A 20,842-nucleotide genomic window follows, 5' to 3' on the forward strand; every position below is an offset into this window, starting at 1 on the left:
GGGATCTGACACTCAATGGGTTTTTCATTGTCGTAAAACTGGATCTCATGCATGACAGTAGACAGATTAATGTCAGGCATTTCCTCATGAGACCCACTGAATACATCGTGGGATTCCTTAAATAGGTAGGTGGAGCTCGCAATTTCCTCAGGATTGTAATCCTCTCTCATCTGGATGTTTTCCACGATGCTTGTCTTGACAGAAATATCGATGGGAAATGATTTGGAAGTGTCGCCCATGTTTCCTTCCGCATCCAAAGTTTGGATGGTTGTATAGGGTGAGGAAACAATTTCTGGTATGTCATGGGATAGGATTTGAAGAGGCATCATGTCCAAATCAGATATCGGAACATGATGGTGCCAATCCTCCCAATGTCACTCTCCAAAACTCATGATTTCTCGAACAGCTTCGTCCATAGGTAGGAGTTGATTGAGTGGATCTAAAGGAGGAGCGGTTATGGGAAGGGTGGTGGTACCTTCGGTAATAACCAACATGACCGGAGATGCGGATGCGGATTGAATGGCTTGGTAGGCCAATTCAGCTGGTGACAGTGGCATCTGTTCTTTGAATGTGTCAAGGTCTGAAGGAGCTGGCAGGATCCATGGATCAGTTAATTCATGAGGAATAGATGAAAGCATGTTGACCGTCTATGAAACCTTAGGTAGCTGAAGAGGAAAACAACCCATGAGGGAAGAAGCCTTCAGTAGACTGGTACCTAAACTGACATAGTAGTCAGTTACACCTCCTACTAGGGGTACAGAGCCACTTGGTAATGGTGAATAATCAAGGGTGCAGAAAGACAACTGATCTACTGTAATAACCTTTCCATCCAATGGAAATAGATGATGTGAAAGATAGTATATGTGACGGCCGTCATGGCATATGTCCAACTATGACCCAACAAGAGATTATAGTTGAGTTTTTTGTCTACAACTTCTATGTCCACCGTTACAGTTTTCCCATACAAAGTGATGGGGAAACTGGCTAGGTATCCTTTTGGGATAAAGGTGTGTCCGTCGAAAGCTTTAAGGGAGTTTGACGGTGGGTATAGGGTTGGAGAACCCAGGGCGAGCCAACATGAAGCCGACATGATGCAGGTAGAAGCACCTTCGTCAATGACAGTTCTGTGTATACCTTTACCTTTTGAAGTAATATGCACCTGGAATGCAAGCTGGTGTGAAAAGGAGGTTTACACTTGTCCATGTCGAAAATAGCAAGCATGGAATTCGTTGGGTCAATACCCCCAATAGCCAAAAGCAAAGCTTTCTATTGTGTTGGGCATGTTTCTAATACTTCGAGCGCTGACATAGTCGATGGCGCTTGCGCCAAATCTTCTATAATGTTGTAGTGTTGGGCGGCACGTGCAGATGTATTGTGCGTTGTGCGTCGAAGTACCCCTTTTGGGGGTCAAATTACAAGGTCCTCAACCAATCTTTCAATATGAAAATCATTGGGCGGCCATGGGTTTTGGCCTGAGGAAGGTTCTGCTGCAAGAGCGACAGGAGCTCTATAAGATTTGGCTCTTGTGGCAAGTTCTACCGTTTCAAATGTGTAAACAATAGAAGATCCTTCACCAGCTGAAGGATGTTGCAAACCATCGTTGCCCCCTTGCGGGGGTTGCGATTGGTTTGCAATAAGATTTTGCTGCTACTGAGTGGGCAAAGGATTCCTAAGGACAGCGGGGGTCTTACAAGTATCCCTTTTGGCAAGGTATTCGGTGCATTCCTGAAGACGTGGACAATGCCAAGTCATGTGGTCTTCAGCACAAAGTTTGCATGGATATTTGGTGGGTTTATCCTTTTCCTCATCAGTAGGTGTAGCGGCCTTATGTTTTAGGTTTGGCTACTTTGTTGACTACTCTTTAGAAGGAGCGATTTTTCTTATTCTTCTTGTTCTTGCCACTGGATTTTTCGGTAGACTGCACAGAGTTTATCGCAATGGTAGGAAGAGCAGTTGCATTGGTAGAGGGGTCCACTATCATATTGGCAATGTGAGCACTGAGTTTTTTTACCGCAGCCCTAGAGGTTACGCCGACAATCTCGTCAGCATGCACTCCGAGGTGTTGAGTGGCGGAAGCATTGGGGTTACCAGGAGAATTGGGGATTATGTCGTAAAGAGTGCCAGACTATGAATATATCAGATCTAAGTGTTGGGCACGATGTATGGATTGGTCTTCTATGACCGCACCACCTAGAGCGACATCTCTAGCGATTTGTGGCAGTAAGGACTTGTAGAACCAGTCCGTTAAGAGAAAGTCTAGGATGGGAGCTTTAACTAACCTCCACCTACGTCTTCGTTCATGTATATGATCAGAGATGTGGGTGGTGGTATCCTGAAGAAATGAAGTGAGGAGCTTTGTCCCAGTCTCATAGTGGATGGGTAGCTGGAAGTGCTTTAGGAATTCCATCGCTAAAGCATCAAAGGTGTTTACTGACGTGTGTGGTAACTCAATATACCATTTCACTACGTTGCCAATGAGGGTGCAGGGAAAAAGACGTAACCGAACACTATCATCCACCATAGAGTTTGCAACAAACCAGAGATGGTAGGTGGTGATATGAGTGCCCGGATCCTCCCCTTGTTTTCCATCGAACTTTCAGATGTCCATTGGTATCTTATGCGGGATCAGCGGCCATTGTAAGTTGTGATAGATGGGGTTGTTTGTTAGCTTGTATAAGTCGGGTATATCCAATGTTGCCAAGAAAGGCAGAGAGTTAGGTGCCCCCGACTCGGACCATGGTGATGACGGATGACTTGAGGAGCTTTGCACTCCTCCCATCGTTTGGTTCCCCATATTATACATGGGTTGCATGGTGTAGCAGTTGCTTTGAGGTATGGTGTTGTAGAGTGGATTTCCATGAGGATTTTGATGCTAGGGTATGAAATTTCCCCCAGTATAAGCAGTGCCCCCTTGACTCATTTGAATATGTGAGTAGGGTGCCCCCATGGACTGGTTGGGAATCCCTTGAGGATTCCCGCCCGACACAGAACTAACCATTTGTCCTTGATTGACAGAGGGAACGCTCATGTCAATTAGCGACTAACCATGCATGCCTGAGAATGGAGGGGGAACTATTACATTCCCTACCAACATGTGCATATTGGGAACCCCCCTAGGTATATGAATCTGGGGGTTTGAACTGTACATTGGCGACTGACCATATTGTTGGTAAATGGGAACCGCGCCCATAGTGTCGCACTAAGTGTTATAGGGAGCACTGTATGTGGCACTTATCGAAGGTATGCAGTTTGGCACCATAGGGGTGGAACCTGGCATCTGCTGGGTTCCACTCGTAGAGGTTTTCATGTGAGTGGCTGTACCTGGGACAAATGAGATAGCGGGATTCACCATTTTACCGGTGTTGTGGTGACTGTCGGCTGGGGGAGTGGTGAAGGACCAAAAGTGTCCCTAAAGTTCCACAACCCATTAGTCGTCCACTGGATAGACGGAAATGTTACAACTACCAAAGCAGGAAGTACAGGTACCATGGGAGCCAAGGCAGGTTCCAACAGATTCATGAGCAAAGGTTTAAAGGGAGGAAGAAATCCTTCAATAAAGAAATCCTCCGGCAAACTTGAATCGTCGGTTGTCCAAACAGATCCCGTGTGAGATCTAGGAGACTGATCCCCTGAAGATGGGGAATCTAGTTCAGTGGAACTTAGTGGATCTTCCACAATGAGTGGAGGAAGTCCTAACAATTGTCTGGAGTGATGACAAGGGCCAGATGTAGCCACGGTGACCGTTAATTTTTATCAATAAATTTTATCGTGATATTCGTTAAAGTCTCAAATGATAGCACTCAAGTACCTAAAAAAATATAACAAATACACTAAATGGATCAATCAGCAAACAGAGGGAAATTACCTTGTCGAATAAGCACCGATCACTGGAGATGAAACCCAGTATCTTAATGAATAACAGAGAAGGATGGCCAGATATATGGTTACAGTTACTCTAGAGCTTTGCCCGAACCTCAAATTGAGGGGCCAAGTACTCTCGTGAAGACTGTTACAGGGAAAAATGTCTACACAGAACTGCTTATCCCACTAAGGTGTGGTAGCTACCTTAGAAACAAACAAAGTAAAGCTACTTTCGTTTTTCCTTTATGAAATATAGATGAGAGAAGAACAAAGAAGAGCAACCTCTGTCTTGCGCTAATCTCCTAGTTCGATTCCTCTCTCTCTTGATAGTCTTTCGCTACTTGCTCCCTTGTACACCCAGCTTCACAGAGTACCTGTAGGATCATAGTAGCATAACACTATACAAGAACATGGATCTATAATCATAAACAATCTAGGATCAGATGTAAATTGACCATACAAATGCATAAAACATAAATGACACAAGAGTATGGAGGAAAACTTGAATAGCTTTTATTGATAACCAAGAAAGAGCCAAGGGAGTTACAACCAGTTGTTCTGACCCAACATCATCCTCTCAGCAAGTAAGCCCTTCTTCACCTCATACAAAGCTTAGATCACCCAACACTATGATGTTGTCTCAAGAAACCAACAGCAATTCCTTACAAGATGCAAAATTCCAGCCTCTGGATCTCTGGGATGGGGGATCCATATATAGATATCTGTAAGGGAGATGAGTCAGCTTGTGATTTGATTAGTGTCTTCCCTCTGATAGTTCTTGCTTCCACTTGGAGATTGATGATCTCTTACTCATCCTTGGTCGAATTCAGAGAGGCAAGTGTCACAGGAGAAGTTTCTGGAAGATTCCATGCCTCTTCACCTCGCGGATTGACACTGCCATTTGTCACTTCTCGCCCATCACACCCCATAGAAGGGCTTTTTGAAATGCAATGCACCCACAGAGTGTACTTAGGTGAGATGCAACGCACTTTGCCTATGGAGCAGCTGAAATGATCCTGTTTTGACCAGTTTTGAGCAGTTTTTCATGGAGAACTTCTGGGAGAAGTTGTAATCAGTTGACCTTGTTCCTTTAGGGGTTAGAACAACACTTTTAGGGACTTAGGAGCCCTTGGTTTATGGAAATTTCATGCTTGGGGTTGCAATGCCCAAAAATGTCTATAACAAAGACGAGCACCCTCCCAAAAACTAAAGATAGAGTAGATTCATCCGTGTTAGGTACCAGGATAGCCCATCCAAGTCACCTTGTGTAAGTCCTTATAAGTGTGGCCACTAAAGATACCTCAAATCACAGACACCACCGAGGGGGACATAGTTGTAGACAGCACATTGTGTGGCTAGGATACCTAAGTCCCCGACTCAATTCCGAAATCCCCTAAGGGACCCCCAATACACAGAATACCCAAAGGATTTGTAAGAGAAGGCAGGCTAACTTCACTTACAGTCTGACTTTTTCTCGTATTTCGCTCCGCTTTTACTGGAATAGTCCCGGTAGTATAAGTGCAGAAGGAATTTTTCACTCGTTTAATGACACTAGTTTGGTTTTCAACCTTGGGTAGTTCACTCACATGCTTATCCCAAGATCCTAGCCTAACTAATGTTTGTTTGCTCAAAAGAGTTACTAATTGATTTTTAGGTTAATTTTTATGTGTACTTGATTATTGTCTTCGGTAGGGGAGTTGACGTATGGAATGTGATGAGACTCTTGACTCAATAAATCACGCAAAAACAATGCTTTGAAAAAAAAAATCAATTTGATGCAAACAAGCTATATTCTACATATTCATATTTTTCACACATTCATAATTTCTTCCATGCATCTTTAGTCTTTCAACACATGCATAACCAAAAGATTCTTTTCCAATGTTTCCTAACAACTACTTGAAACCAAAATGAAGCAACTTATAACTAGTTAAACAAAAGGATGAATGAAAATGGTGAGTCTTTCTTTCAAAAATAAAAAAATATAAAGAATAAAAAATATAAATATAAATATAAATATAAAAAATATAAAATAAAAAAATAAAAAATAAAATAAAAATAAAAATAAATTAAAAAAAATAATAATAATAAATAAATAAAATTAATAAATTAATTAATTAAAAAAATAAATAAATAAATAAATAAAATAAAAAATAAAAAATAAATGTTAAGAGAGAAAAACCAAAACTTTTTTCCTAAAAATAAATTTCTAGGACACCAATTTTGCTGACATAATACAGTTACAGATCTTATTTCAGCCCATGAGAAGATTTCCTATCCCTTTTGGTCCACAAACATTGCTGAAAATCAAGGTAATGGGAGACTAACGCTCTGTAACAGTGGCTACAAAGAGTTAGTAGGCCCACTAACGCTCCCTGTGAATAGGCACAATGCTTTATAAAGCTCTGTGTAGCCTGCTAACCTACATTAGTGTGGGAAATCAATCAAAAAGAGGGCTTTCAAGATCAGATTCTGAGATGAATGTATACAAGCAAGATGCAGCAATATTCTTGGTGGGTCAGAAAAGGATTGTTGAAGAATAGGGAGCTCTTAGAAGGAGGAGAGAACCGAGAAGAGTCTGGGTAAACCAAGAACTAGATGTATAGTCCCCAGTGGAGTCACCAATTCTGCTATGGGATAAAATGCATTGTGTATGGAGAATGAAAACTACCCTCAAAGGCATTCCCGGGACCTTCGACAGACTATAAGATTATTTGCAGATGCTACCAAGTTATACACATGTTCATAGACAAATATCGATTAAAATGGTATGGAAAGAGGATTACCTCAAGTCTCATTCTAGATTTGTTTGGAGATCGCAATGCAGCCAAGAGGACCCTCAAAGCCCGCTCCAAATCAATTCCTGCACAAAGGAAAGGTAAACACAATCACTGCATACAACCTTGAAAACCAATATATGAATACACAATGAACATATATTTGCATACAACTAAACTACTCATATAAACAAGTATCGAATGAACAACTTAATGAACAATGTTACCGACACCATGGAGTAGGGAACACAACTGTAGTTCTGTATTAATAACGGAAGAGTGATTACAACCATCTGTTGTATCAGTCTTCCTTTGCCCCTTCCGCTTCTCTCTCTCTTCTAGCTCACTTCTTTAGATATGAGACAGTTCTCAACAGCTAAGTAGGCTATCCTTTCAAATGCTCTGACCCCTTTCACAATGACCCTCTCATTGCTTATGTAGCAATCAAGTTAGGGTTTCCAAGCTCCTCATAGAGTTCACTAGGGCAAAAGCAATGAACTTGCCCTGCTTTTCAGCTCTTTCCCATTTGCCTCCTTTTTTCAGATTAGAATTTCTCCAAATAGGTTGATTTTGGATGTTTCCTTGCTTTTCTTGAGTAAATTTAGGGACAAATATCTAGATATTTGTGAGTCAATTTGTTCCTTTGACCCTTGGAACTTCCCTTAGTTTCACTAACGCTATCCCCTAACTAGAAACATGCTTTAGTAGGGTCACTAACACACCTCCAGGCTTGGTAACAAGCTTTATAAAGCAGGTTGTTAGTGTACAACCAGCATTAGTGTGGAATCAAGGCCTGTAATTGTGGTCTTTGCTTCAGTCATCATGTCTTTCCCCTCTGAGTTGATGAGGAGGTCATTTTGTTGTATAACAGTTCTCATGCGCGGACATGATACACTGGATCGTCTCACACACTGATCCCGAGACAATGACCTTGAGCAGTGTCAGCAGGATGAAGATTGCAACCTTCAGGGCACATGATTATGATGAGATGTATTAGATGTCAGAGCCCATAACTATCATGGAGACTCCCTTCAGCTTACCCAACAACAATGCCAACTCCAGAGACATTCTGAAGAACTGGGTAAAGGAGCCGACTAGATTCAGGATGACACCCAACCAAATCTACAAGACGAAGATACTGCGGAAGGCATATCAATACTTGGTCATCTTTGCATGTCAATTGTATGGCCAAGAAAGCACAGAAACCTTCCCACAAAGTTGGGTGATCACACTGGACCAACTGGCTAGAGAGGGAAAACCATGCAACTGGTTCGGCATGTTGGCTCATCAACCGAAGGAATAGGTAATGAGGGCTACACAGCTGCCCAAAGGTATGCAAGCAGAAATATACATGTCCGCCTACATCTTGGATGCAGTATGTGCCCGACAAGAGTTCCTGGGCTTGAAGTTGGAATGGTCACTGGCGGAGACTGTTGTGAACACTTATTCTAAGATGTTTCCGAATGCAGCTTCAGAGGAGTTATCACATGGTTGTCCGACCAGTTTGTCACCCTGGTTTACAAGATGATATTCGAACAAGATCCACCCTGCCTATCGATTGCAGCAATGGAGGAACTGATAGACGTAGCTGATTGCTATGCCTCACCATCTGGCACCTTCATATGGATGTACAGTGAGGAAAAGCCTCTGCATGTTCTATCGAAGTTTTTCATGGACATGCTCATCATGCAGGAAGTAACATATCACATCTCCGTGGGATTTACAATTAGGCTGCATCGGAAGAAGAAGGTACCTTGGCCCACTCTTCCACTACGCATCAGGTTATACGATATCTGTGGTTTTAAGCATGCGGATGTCAAAGTAGAGCAGATGAGGAAGTATCCATTCGACCTCCAAAGTTACAATCCATATGACCCGCATTGTCTTGTGAAAGTTCATTGCACAAGAGTACAGTTCAACTGGATCCATGGGGAATTTCATTGGGCAGAGGAGGACCCATGGAGATATTGCTACAATTTCTCCAGACTCAATGAATAGGTTGGATTCGATGTGGAATGGTTAGCGAAGCAATGTGAAGCAGCATCCCGAAGAGCACCAGAAGTAGCAACAACATTAGAGGTGAACATACCAGTGCGCGATAATGGAAAGAGGAAGATTGCCGATCGCATGGAGGAAGAGCAAAGCTGCAAGTTCGAAGTAGATCCACTTGTAGAGAAAGCAGCTTTGGCCATAGAGGAAAAGAGGCAACAGTGTGACAAGCGAAATGCGCAAAGTTAGAGAGAGAAACAGAGAATGGAGGAAATAGAGAAAGAGTTGCATGAGTTGAAGGAGAAACTCTGAGAGGAACAAGAGTTGCACAAAAAGGAGAGGGAAGCGTAGCAGAAACAGGTACAGCAGGGGGCACAAAAAGTGTAGACAGATGAAACAACACCCGTACAGGTAGTGGACTCATTAGAATAGATGGAAGCAGGTGAACAGGGTGAACCATCGCAGGAGCAAGACTTCGCTCAAGAGATAGAGAAAGCACTTGAATAGATGGATACAGACATGGAGCAAAAGGAGTTAGAGTAGGACATCGACCTCATGCCTCACAATGAAGGGGTCAACCCACCAATTTCACCGCATCCAAAAGATGAGCAAGTTCCAAGTGACAAAGGAGACACTGAGATCCTTGGATATCAGCCAGAAGGAGAGATGCACAACATATCATTCGACGAGTCTCAACATAGAGTTGTGCAATCTCGAAGAGTGTCAACTCTGGAAGATCATACATCTCCTGTGCAGTATGACGAACGAGTAATCGTTTCTGACATGCACAAACATTCAGTAGCCATGGCTGATGCCACTAGAGCATATGTCGAAGCCACTAGCTCAAGTGTTCACTTTTCGATAAATGAGAATGAGAAAATGGCTAAGGTGCTATAGATAGCCATGAAAGTAGGAGAGTTGGTCACAATGTCCACCAGAGTAGAACTGAAGAAGGAAATACTAGATGAAGTATTGTCCCTTGACACAGTTATGCGGGTGTTGTATTCCAAGTTTGGTATCGTGCATAAGGCAGTCATCCATCTTAATGGATGGAAGCAGCGATGTGCTCGAAGAGCATGTATCTTTTCGAACATACATGATGTTGTTGATTACATGCAAACGTGGACGATGAGATACAAGGGAGCCCTGATTCACTTTCCTAAGATGATGAAGCCTAAATAAGTCGAGCTAAAGGCATGTATCCGGAGTCAGATCCAGAACTATGAAGAGCTCCCGCAGCTCATCACTAGTCTACAGGCTTCCCATTCACGTGCATTCAAGGGTATGGATGATGTGGTGCATGCACATGCGATCCCATCTATTGGGACTCTCACCGAGGCGAAGACAAAGGCATAGGTTAGAGATTGACTCATACTTTGACGAGTTGATGTGCATAGCCACCAGCCCAGAATTTCCAATCAGTGTAGACACCATGCACAAGTATGTTGTTGGTCTGGATGCATTGAAGACAATGATGCGCATGCTTTCAAATGAGTTGGACAGAGGGTCCCGAGCAATGTAGCCGGATGCTTTGGAGGTAAAATTCATGTTCCATAAATATGTCACCTTAGAGTACACAGACACCATTGCAGACTACCAATCTTGGCATCAGGTTGCTACTGTTGATCATCACAAGGATGTTGAAGACTTGGACTTCCCATAGTTTTCCAAGTCATAGTGATGTCTTGCATGGCATGCTCAATCCATTTTGTCTCACATGGGTACATGTGCATTGTAATGTAACATCTTCTCAAGTGTAAGTTCAAGTGTCGATAGTTGAATGTAAGAGTCATAGAGTAGATGAAGAGTCATGAGGGTAGATGAATTGTCACAAAGGAGAATGTCAAGGGTCAGCCCACCCTTTGCTATAAATAGTCCCTCATAACTCATTGTAAATGCTTTTGGTTAGCCAAGCTTCCGAAAGACATCTCCACTGTGCAGAGCTATTACATCTCTTTGGAGGAGCAGGTGGTTGTGGTTGTAACATTCCGCTGTCAGAACAAGTGGTTGGACATGGATGTATTGTATGACTAGAACTTACACTTCTTAATATAACAAGAGCCATCACGTTTCCTACATATGTTGTATTATATTTCAGCTATCTATTTACTCTAAATGATATATGTATTTGTTTGCTTACGCATGCATGTATAGCTATTTCTATGTATGTATGTATGAATCTTTCTGAAATGTGTTGTTGGTTTGTGATGCATCTTTGCTCATGTGTTCCCTTCTTAACTCCGTGCTATCACAGGTTTTGAAGGGGCACACTCATCTCAACCCCCATGTGTTAGAACCTCTCATTCACCTTCCTTGGCTCACTGCATATGTCACACCCTTGCTACCAACAGATTTATCTTACTTGCCTCTGTGCGAAATCGCAATCAAGGCATTACCATACAAACCACTGCTAGGACTCCTACACCAAACGGTCTGAGGTCTAATTGGGACTTCTTACCGGGGAGATCCCCTGACATGTTGGTGGGTCCAGCACCGTCAACATGTTGATATCTTGACCTTGATGATACCTGGATCCCTGTGAGGATTGGTGTCTTGACATAGAGGCTTATATGGTATCTATATCCAGACGGATTGATACCATGGTTGTAGCCTGATGGTACCTACATAAGCAAGTTGCCTTGATGACACCTTAGTCCCAGTTGGGTTGATACCTTGGTAGTTATGGTATCAAGATCCCTAGAATTTCATATGTTGATACTCTTCTTATGAGAACTTTTCAAAAGTGAGGATTTTCCTTGTACCGATTGATCAATTATGAATACCTCCCTAGTTAAGAGGGAGTGTTGAAAAGTGTAACTAGTATCTATCTTCATAATTGTTATGTGGCTCATAACATGATGTAATTATTATGTACTTGTCAAAAGAATAAAAATAAAGTGTTTTCTTGTAAAATAAAATTTAGTTATTTAAGCATGGGTTTCATGCTCAAGGTCATTTCTCATTAGGTCAAAGCACCCATTAAGTGCTTCTAGGGATGTTTTTCTTGAGTCAAAGTCATTTTCATGATGTAAAAGGCCATCTTGGGAACTTGTAACAAGAAAATAAAAGATATTTTAATGTTTAGAAGAGTCTAGAAAGACCCCAAGATCAAGTCAGCTAGCGTATATGAAGTTGGCCTAATGTAGGCTTGAGGAGCCATGTGAAGACTATATAAATAAGAGGACTTCGACCTCTTGGAAGTAGATGAACACACACATCTCTTGATATGATCTGCAATAGAAAAAGTGTGAGAGCCCTAGAAGATAAACAAAATCTCAGTGAAGGAAGGAAGAATGTATTGAAGAAACGGATCTCTAAAATTACTCCTTGTTCAACCAACACATGTGAATATTTTGCTGTCTTTAAGGTTTCCACAGGTTTGAAAGTCGCAGAAAGGTAGCATAACTAGTTTTAAGATTAATCTTTTTGATTGAGAAATGATTGTGTTATTGGTCGCTATCTTGGTCTTAGTAGAAATCTTGTTTTGGGTCTTAATTATTGGAAGTCTCCTTTGAAATTGATTCTATAAGCAAACAAGTTATTTTGGGTTTTCCCCTTAGAGGGGTTTTTCCCTGGCTTGGAGCCTATCTTTGGTGTCTCTCTTTCTTTTGTTTGTGATCTTCATTATTTGGAAATTATCTTGAAGATAAGAAGATAAAAATAAAAAGAAGTAATACAGAAACACAAGTAATTGTCAAGAAAAGAGAAATCAATTTAATAAGAAACACTAACTTCTACCCTAACAATTTCTCAACATATATATGGTGGAATTTACCTTTCTGGTTTCCTTCGTCATCGAAATGATATCCTAAATAATAGAGTTTGTGGTTCTTCTTCTTCTAATTCCTATTCCTCTATAGAGTTTGATTCAACATCCTTCAATTCAAAATCTATTTTATTTGGCTCTTTCTCCCATTGTTAGCTTCCTATTTAGCAACAACTTTAAATTCTCTAAATACTACATCTCCACTATACACAACCTTCTTAATGTTTGGGTTCCATAGCTTATAACCTTGAAGACCATCTTTATATCAAATAAAGATACACTTTTCAACTTTTGTATCTAGCCTACCTATATTCTCTTTGGAACATGTACATAAGCATCACAACCAAATACACTCAGATGCTTAAGAGAGGGTTTTTTACCAGTCTATGCCTCATGTGGAGTCTTATCATCCAATGTTGAAGATGGTGATTTATTTACCAGGTAACACATAACCATGTAATAAATATGCATTTCAAACAATTTTCATATTTGCCTTCAAAATAGGTGCATGAATCTCTAAATATATCCTCATCCCCAACTTCTCTCATTTTTCAATATTTAGAATTTTTCAACATCATAACAAACCCACCATGTTAATTTATTAAACATCACAAGTAGAGATTAATTATTCAATGGCTAGGATTTTGAAGATTGAAATATTTCTTAAGGTGTCTCACATTATCTTGTGGATTTTGTTTATGAATGAATGCTAGTGTGATTATACTTCTCTGGAGGTTTTCCATTCCTTTTATTTCTTCTTAAAAAGTCACTCTTTAAATGTTCTTCAAAGGATATTAGTAGAGTACCTCCATTGAATCATCTTGAAGTGATCTTTTAACATTTCTAGTGGAGAACCCTAGATATCACTATAGATTTATATGTATCTATAGAAAATTTTAGGGGCTAATATTCGCAAGTGAGCTAATTTTCCATGCTTTTTCTAAAAATAATATTCACACATTTCCATTTTTCTAAAAATTATTCACCCAAATTTTATAATATAAAATCACTTTACCTTAAAATTCATCAAAAGTTTATAGACATTATATTAAATCATTAAAATTTTCAATATTTTTATAAAAATATCGCCAATTTTTTTACAGTTTACATATTAGGGACTAATAAGATCCATCAACGTTTGTAAGCTTTAAGATAAATTTCAACACTTAAAATTTCCATGCAAGGAAGTCCTTAATTCACCACATACAGTCTTCTCCCTTTAGTAAATCATATTTATAAATTCTAATTTTATTTTATTTTGGGTAACTCGAGGGCTTTGTTTAGCTTATAATTAATTTTCATCCATAAAAAACCCCAAGGTTTTAGAGTTTACATTCATATTTTTGACCTACATTTCTAATGTTTTCTTAAATATTATTCACCTAAAATTTTATGATTTTCTTGCATGTTTGACCTAAATCATTTCATTACATAAAATTTACCTTATTGTTTATATTGTTACATAATCAAGGTCATATTTCATGTTTTAGTTGGCTATTACATGCCTTGAAATTATCAAATTTTAAAATTTAATCAAATCCTAGATATATTCATTATTCTATTGGTTTATAAATCATTTTGATGGATAAATTGTATTGCTATTGTAACATGTTTACTACTATAATTCCTATCTTTTATACAAACTTTACAACAAGTATTGGTTTTTTTGGTGTAATTTGTTGGAGGATTGTTCTCCATGATATTGTTACTTGTAAACCCCTTAAATAAGTTTTAGAACATTTTAAACCAAATTTGAAATTTTCTTTAAATATCCACATTAAGCTTGACTTATTGATACATCTATTTGGTGGTGAATTGGGTGGATACTTAGGTGGCTTCAGACATGATCATATCAAGCTTAGTGAGTCCTAAGTCCTACCAGGGAAGCCTACCTTGTGTTAGACATGCCTATCACTAAAATTAATGACGTGTTTTGTTAACTAATAGTACCAACACTTATAATGTTCCACTAGCATTAGACCCTTGTAAAGGCATTGCAGTGAAGTACTAGATTTTTTGATAAAAAAAGAAAATGGGTTTTCCTCTTAGACTAAATATTTCCGGTGATTTTGAATCATTCCCATGTATATTTAACTTCATTGAAATCATAAAACACATCGATATTTAAGATAAGCATAAGGCTTGTTTTCAGTAAATAGTCATTCCAAATAAGACTTGGACATCATTTAAAAACACCTTTATGTGTAATTTTGGGGTCTCATCCAAAATGTAATTTTTACGTCTAGAATATGCTACCTATAATTTTTTAGGATGTGAGTTCATAAATTTCAAAATTGGATTCTAAAGCCTCTAAGCATGAAAGTTCAGACTTATGGTTACCTTTGAATGGAGTAGACGAAAATTTTAATGTTATGGAATCCATTCACTTGATTTTCAAAAAAAACTCTATGAACACTCATTTGAAATATCCATTTATCTTTTACAATCTATAAAAAGGGTTTCTAGATTATAGATGTTCTCATAAAGTTATAATTTTATCATTTTAAGCTATTAAAATGTATTGCTTATCCTAGGTTTTCATAACTATTCCCCTATTATAAATATTTTTAATTGTGTCGATAGGAATCCCTATTGAACTTTAGCAAATTAATCTCTCTTTTAATCCAAATCTTTTTCTTATGGTCTATATCATTAGTAAATGGAATTTTAAATACTAACTTGCTTGCATCTCTTAACCTATGTTTATCTTTTAGTATTTATTTAATACAATTATGAAATTTCCATACAAATTATCATATGACAATCTGCATGATGTGAACACATGTTTATAGTTTTTGGATTAATCACATCGTAAGGATTGGGTAGACGTTTCGAACCAACTAATGTGGTTCAAAACATCGACCCAATCCTTACGATGTGATTAATCCAAAAGATAGTTTCCTACATTATGAATCACAAAAGTCTTAGATCTAACATGTTTATATTTTCACATTTACCTAAAAAAATTATAAAGTTTTTTTCCCCTTGGAAAAATCATAATTTTCATTAATATTAAGGAAAATTACATGTTGTAAATGTTGTGCGCATATGCAGTTTTAAAAGGTTGTAAGCCTGTCAAAATATAGAAGAAGATATATATATATATATATATATATATATATATATATATATATATATATATATATATATATATATATATATATATAGATATATATATGTTCTCCACGCAGGGAGACATTTCCTTAGATATGTATTGTTTAGTTCTCAAAATTTAGATTACTCTACGCAGAGAGTATTTTCTGTAACATGTAGCTGTAGATATAAAAGAAAAATAAATATAAACAGGAAAAAAAGTCACATATCATATAATATCAGGCTCCTAGTGAGCCTGTGTAGCATGGTCCATATAAGGGCAGTGATAATATTGGTAGTGCTCCCCATCTCTTTGTTCCTATATCATCTAGATGTCACATGGCCGGATCGCTGCCTCTTTGGAAAGTTGGTTAGCGAGTGAGTTTCGTTCCCTGTAGATATGACGACATGAAAAACTATCAAAAGATGATATATATCTATGGACCTCATCCAAAATGTGTCGCAAAGTGTAAGAATGACATGTTGATGTTTTGTTTATCCAATTGCAAACAATTTTTGAGTCCCCAAACACTTGTAGATTCCTGCAGTTTTTTTCAATAGAAAAATGAATGAGATGTTTGGCTGTGATGATTTCTGCATAGTTGTTTATGCCTCCTCCATGTCCCATTTGTATGTAATAGTAATGGGATTCAGTTAAGTAAAGTACAGCACCCCCCCACCCCCCACACATCCTACCTCTTGCGTTGATCCATCAAAATAAGCCCAAGGCTGGGAGTGATCTATGGTTTCTGGAATGATATGTCTGGGGGGTGTGTTATCATCATCTTCAGGAATATTACTGTAATCGGCTAGGATTCGGGCTGAGATGGAGGGCTAGTGAGGGGCAGTATCCAGAAAGATGAGGCGGTTTCGGGCAATCCAAATTTCCTAGCTAATGAGGAGGGGGAGGTTCCTTGCTTTTGGTGGGGATGTAGTTGTCCACCAGTTGGTCCAAACCTCCCTGATAGCTTGACCTCTCCATGAGTTAGGTGTAGGGGTATGTGAGAGTGTAGTATTCCAGAGGTCAATAGTGATGGGGCAAGTGAGAAATAGGTGACCCACTGTTTCTGAACTATCTTTGCATAAGCAACACCAAAAGGGCCCATGTTGACCTCTCTTGATCAGGTTGTCTCTAGTCGGGATTTTGTTTTTCAGAATTGACCACATGAGCAGTCTTGTTCTAGGGGGGTCTTTGAGCTTCCACATACCTTTCCACCATATATCAATATGTTGTGGTCTATGTCTATTGGCAAGGTGAAGATATCCCTCTTTGGGAGAGTACCAGCCATTTTTAGCAATTGCCCATATAATCTCATCCTCACCTTCTAAGTTTGGATATGAGATTCAGTTAGAGCCCCTATGTAATTTTTCCAATGGTGGTGCCATTGATGAGGTATGTGCAGGTTGTGGGTAGATTTCCAAGCTTGGTGTAGGAAGGTAGATCTCTCCAGGTCAGCAATGTGATTGATGTGGGTGATGCCAGACTCTTTGAGGTGTTGTATTAGTCCTTCTGGTAATAAATGTGCATTCCCGCATCCTATCCAAGGGTCAAGGCCGATACGAACAGATGTCCCATCATGAATTCTCCAGGTAAGCCCGTCACGGATCAGTGACAATGATTTCAGTACCACTTTCCAAATGTTCGAGATCCCTACTTTGTTCCAGCTTGTCTGTCTCAGCCAATCCATCGGCCTTAATGGATCAATGTATTTTGAGGAGGCTACTTTGGTCCAGAGACTGCTAGAAGTGATTAATTGCCATCCTAGCTTGGCCGCTAGTGCTGTGGAGAAATCTTCCAATTTTTTAATGCCCCAGCCTCCCCATTTCTTTGGTATGGACAACAGATCCCATTTTTCCCATGCAAAAATCCTCCCTGTTTGTTTTCCTTTCCAAAGGAATCTATAGTAGAGATTTTGTATTCTTGTAAGGATGCCCCTTGGTATCCAAGCTAGTGACATCTAGTACACCGGGGTGGCCTCAAGAACAGCTTTGATAAGCACTAATCTATCGGCTCTAGAGAGATACTTGTGATACCATATATTAAGTCTCCTTTTTAGTTTAGAGATCAACCATGTCAAATCAGCTATTTTCTAGCCGAGTGGCTTCAACCTGTACCCTGGGTACCAGAGGCCTTCTTCCAATTGTAACAGGGTGAAAGGAAACCTATGTAGTGCAAACTACATCTCATGAGGTGAGCAGTCAGATACAGTGAGGGTGGATTTTGAGTTATTAATAGCCATGCCAGTTGCAGTTTGGAATAGGTTGATAGAGTGTTGTATAGTAGTCATATCTCCTATTCCCCCATTGAGGAAGATTAACACATCGTCCACAAAGAGGAGGTGTGTTATCATGCATCTGTCTATGATCCTAATTCCCGTGAGCTTGCCTTTAAGATTCATATCCTTAATAAGTATACTGAGCCCTTCCATAACCAGTAGGAAGAGTAGAGGTGATAAGGTACATCATTGCCTGAGTCCTCTTTCAAAGAGAATGAAAGGAGAAGTAGCTCCATTTATCAGGACACTAAAGGATATATTTTTGATGCAGCACATTATCCATTTTATAACTCCCACAGTAAATCCTAAATGTGTTAGGAGCATTCTGATATATAACCATCTTACCCGATCAAATGCCTTAGATAGATCAGCTTTGAGAATCATACCTTTGATCTTCTTTGTTTGTATTGAGTGCAATACTTCCTGGGCTGTTCCTATAGCTTCATGTATCTGTCGATCTTGCAGGAAGGCAAATTGTTTTAAGGAGATGTGGGTGGAAAGAATGGGACGAAGGCGATTTGCAATGATTTTGGAGATGATTTTGTATATGCAGTTGCACAGGGATATGGGCTGAAAATCATTGAAAGTTAATGGGTTGTCTGATTTGGGGATGAGGGCAATGAAAGTGGAATTGATGGCCCCATGCATTCACTCAAATATCCTACATTCCTCGATGACCTTGAGTAAATCTTCTCCTATGATATCAAAAAAAGCCAAATAAAACTCCACCAACTAGCCATCTGGACCAGGGCTCTTGTCTCTCTTAAACCATTTTAGGGTGGCCTCCAGTTCCCCAAGAGTGACTTCTCTATTTAGATCCATAGCTTCCTCCTGATCGATGAACTAAGGAAAAAGTTGTGCTACTCTTATGACCTCTGCTAGGGTGGCATTGGGAGGAGCCTGATAGACCTGTTTGAAATGTGAGGTGGTGAGAGTAGCCAAATGAGGGAAGGTGTCCACCACAATACCCTGCTCATTTGTCAATTTCCAGATAGTGTTGATTTCCTTTCTTCCATTTGCAAATTTATGGAAGAATTTTGAGTTGTCATCTCCCTCCTTCAGCCATATTTCTCTACTTCTCAATCTCCATGTTTCCTCCCTTTCTTTAAGGATGTTCCCCCTCTTGGTTATTAAGGTGATGAGCTTATCCCTATGATCATTTGTTGGGAAGAGTCCCCCTCTTTCATCCTCCATATCAACAATTTCTAATTCAATGTCTCTTAGATTTTGTTCTTCTTGTACCCTCTTGTTATGAGCCCAAATATTTGATAGCTTCTTCAGTTCTTTTAGGTTGTCGACGAAACCATTAGTGATGTTCCTTCCATCAGTAGGTGGGTGGGACTTCCAAAAGTCTGTGACAAGGCGGATATAGGATTATCCTTCAACCAGTTGCAGTTGAATTTGAAGGGGGCTCGTGGTTTACTTATTTCTCCCCGAATATCAAGGTATATCGGCATGTGATCCGATAATCCTCCCGAGCCAACCCACTGGCGGTATGTATATCCTCTCTCTAGGAATCGCTCCTTGATGAGGAAGTAGTCGAATCTTTTGGCAAGACTATTCTCCCCACATCTTTTGTTCCTCCAAGTCGGGACTAACATAGCAGAGGGATGTCGATGTAACTCTGGGTTTCTAGGAGATGTTCAAAGAAGGCTAATAGAGGATCGACTTGGGCATGGTTCCACCATGAATCAGAAAAACCAAGAGAGAACTTAAGGTCCCCACCTAGAATGATGTTATCTGGTTGCAGGATATTGGATGTCAGAAGATGCTCCCAGAAGTCCTCCCGATGGTGGCAGGGTCTGTAGACATTTATCAGTCTAATATCAGTTCCCAGTTCAGTAGAGAAAGTATCCACCCCTATAAATCCAATGCCACCCCAAGTGTTGATCAACTTTATCAAGCGTGGATTATATCCTATGGCAATGCCACCAGAGTGGCCATTTACATCAATGGCTTGAAAGTGCCATCCGGGAAGCATGGATTCCAGGAGAGGGGAAATGGCATCAACAACACCCAGGGTTTCTTGTAAGAAGACTATATCGGTCAGTTCAGTCTAGAGGAGCCTTCTCAGTGCCAGTTTTTTCTCAGGACTAGTAATCCCTCTGCAGTTAAAAGAGAGGACCTTCATGGGGGAGACGGCTCCAGGGGATTCTATGCTCTAAGGACCCTGTCAAGAGTAAGTTGTCTCCCCGTGGAAATCTCCATCCCTGCCTATTGTTTATCTTTTGACAGGGAGGATGGTCTACCTCGAGGGAGTTTCGAAGAGGTGGGGGAAGGTACTAGACCAATGCCAATAGCATCAGGTGCCCGGGACCGAGAATGTGAACGAAGGTGGTAACGATGGGGAATGGGATCAATTCCAGGATTCAAATCAGATGGCACCTCCTCTGGAAAAGAAGGGGGAGTACATGATCTAGCAGAAGGAGGGGGAATCAAGGGACATTCAAGATGATTGGAGTGAGATGGCAAGGTAACAAGGCTCTGATGGGGCCGCATAACTTTATCATTATATGCCAAAGAAATTGTAAATGTTGTAGAGCACGGTTCAAAATTTAACATACCCAAAGATATTGCGACTCCAGTGGCCGCCTTAGACCTAGTCAGTGGAGGTGAAGGAGGTCAGAGATGTGTTTTCCCACGCTTCTTTGATGTTGTCGAGATTGGCCTGGATCCGGCCACTTCAGTGTCTGTATGCTCTGCATCCTCCGAGTGATCCGCCTGTGTCTGAGTTTTCAATGAGGGAGATGACTTCCCTTTGTTCCCAGTCTTCGATTTCCATAGAAGAGGGCAATCTTTGTAGAGGTGACCAACTCGGTGGCATCGTCTGCATCGAAAGGGGACCCCCTCATAATCAAGGATCTGGGTTCGATTGTAGTTCCTCCAATGCAGGGTGACTTGCTCCTGCAACCCTCCTCTTATGTCTAAATGTACCAGGATCCGTGCATAAGCCATAACCCCAGTGGAGAGGTATGATCTATCATAATCTAAGAAGGTGCCCAGGGAGTTCCCAATTCTCCTGAAGATGTCCTCAGTCAATAAATGGAGTGGCAGACCAGGGAGGCAAACCCATCATGGAA

This window comes from Pinus tabuliformis, chromosome 8 (assembly GCF_031772625.1).
Source record: "Pinus tabuliformis cultivar Carrire ecotype Pingquan chromosome 8, CPIR1, whole genome shotgun sequence".
NCBI lineage: Eukaryota > Viridiplantae > Streptophyta > Pinopsida > Pinales > Pinaceae > Pinus > Pinus tabuliformis.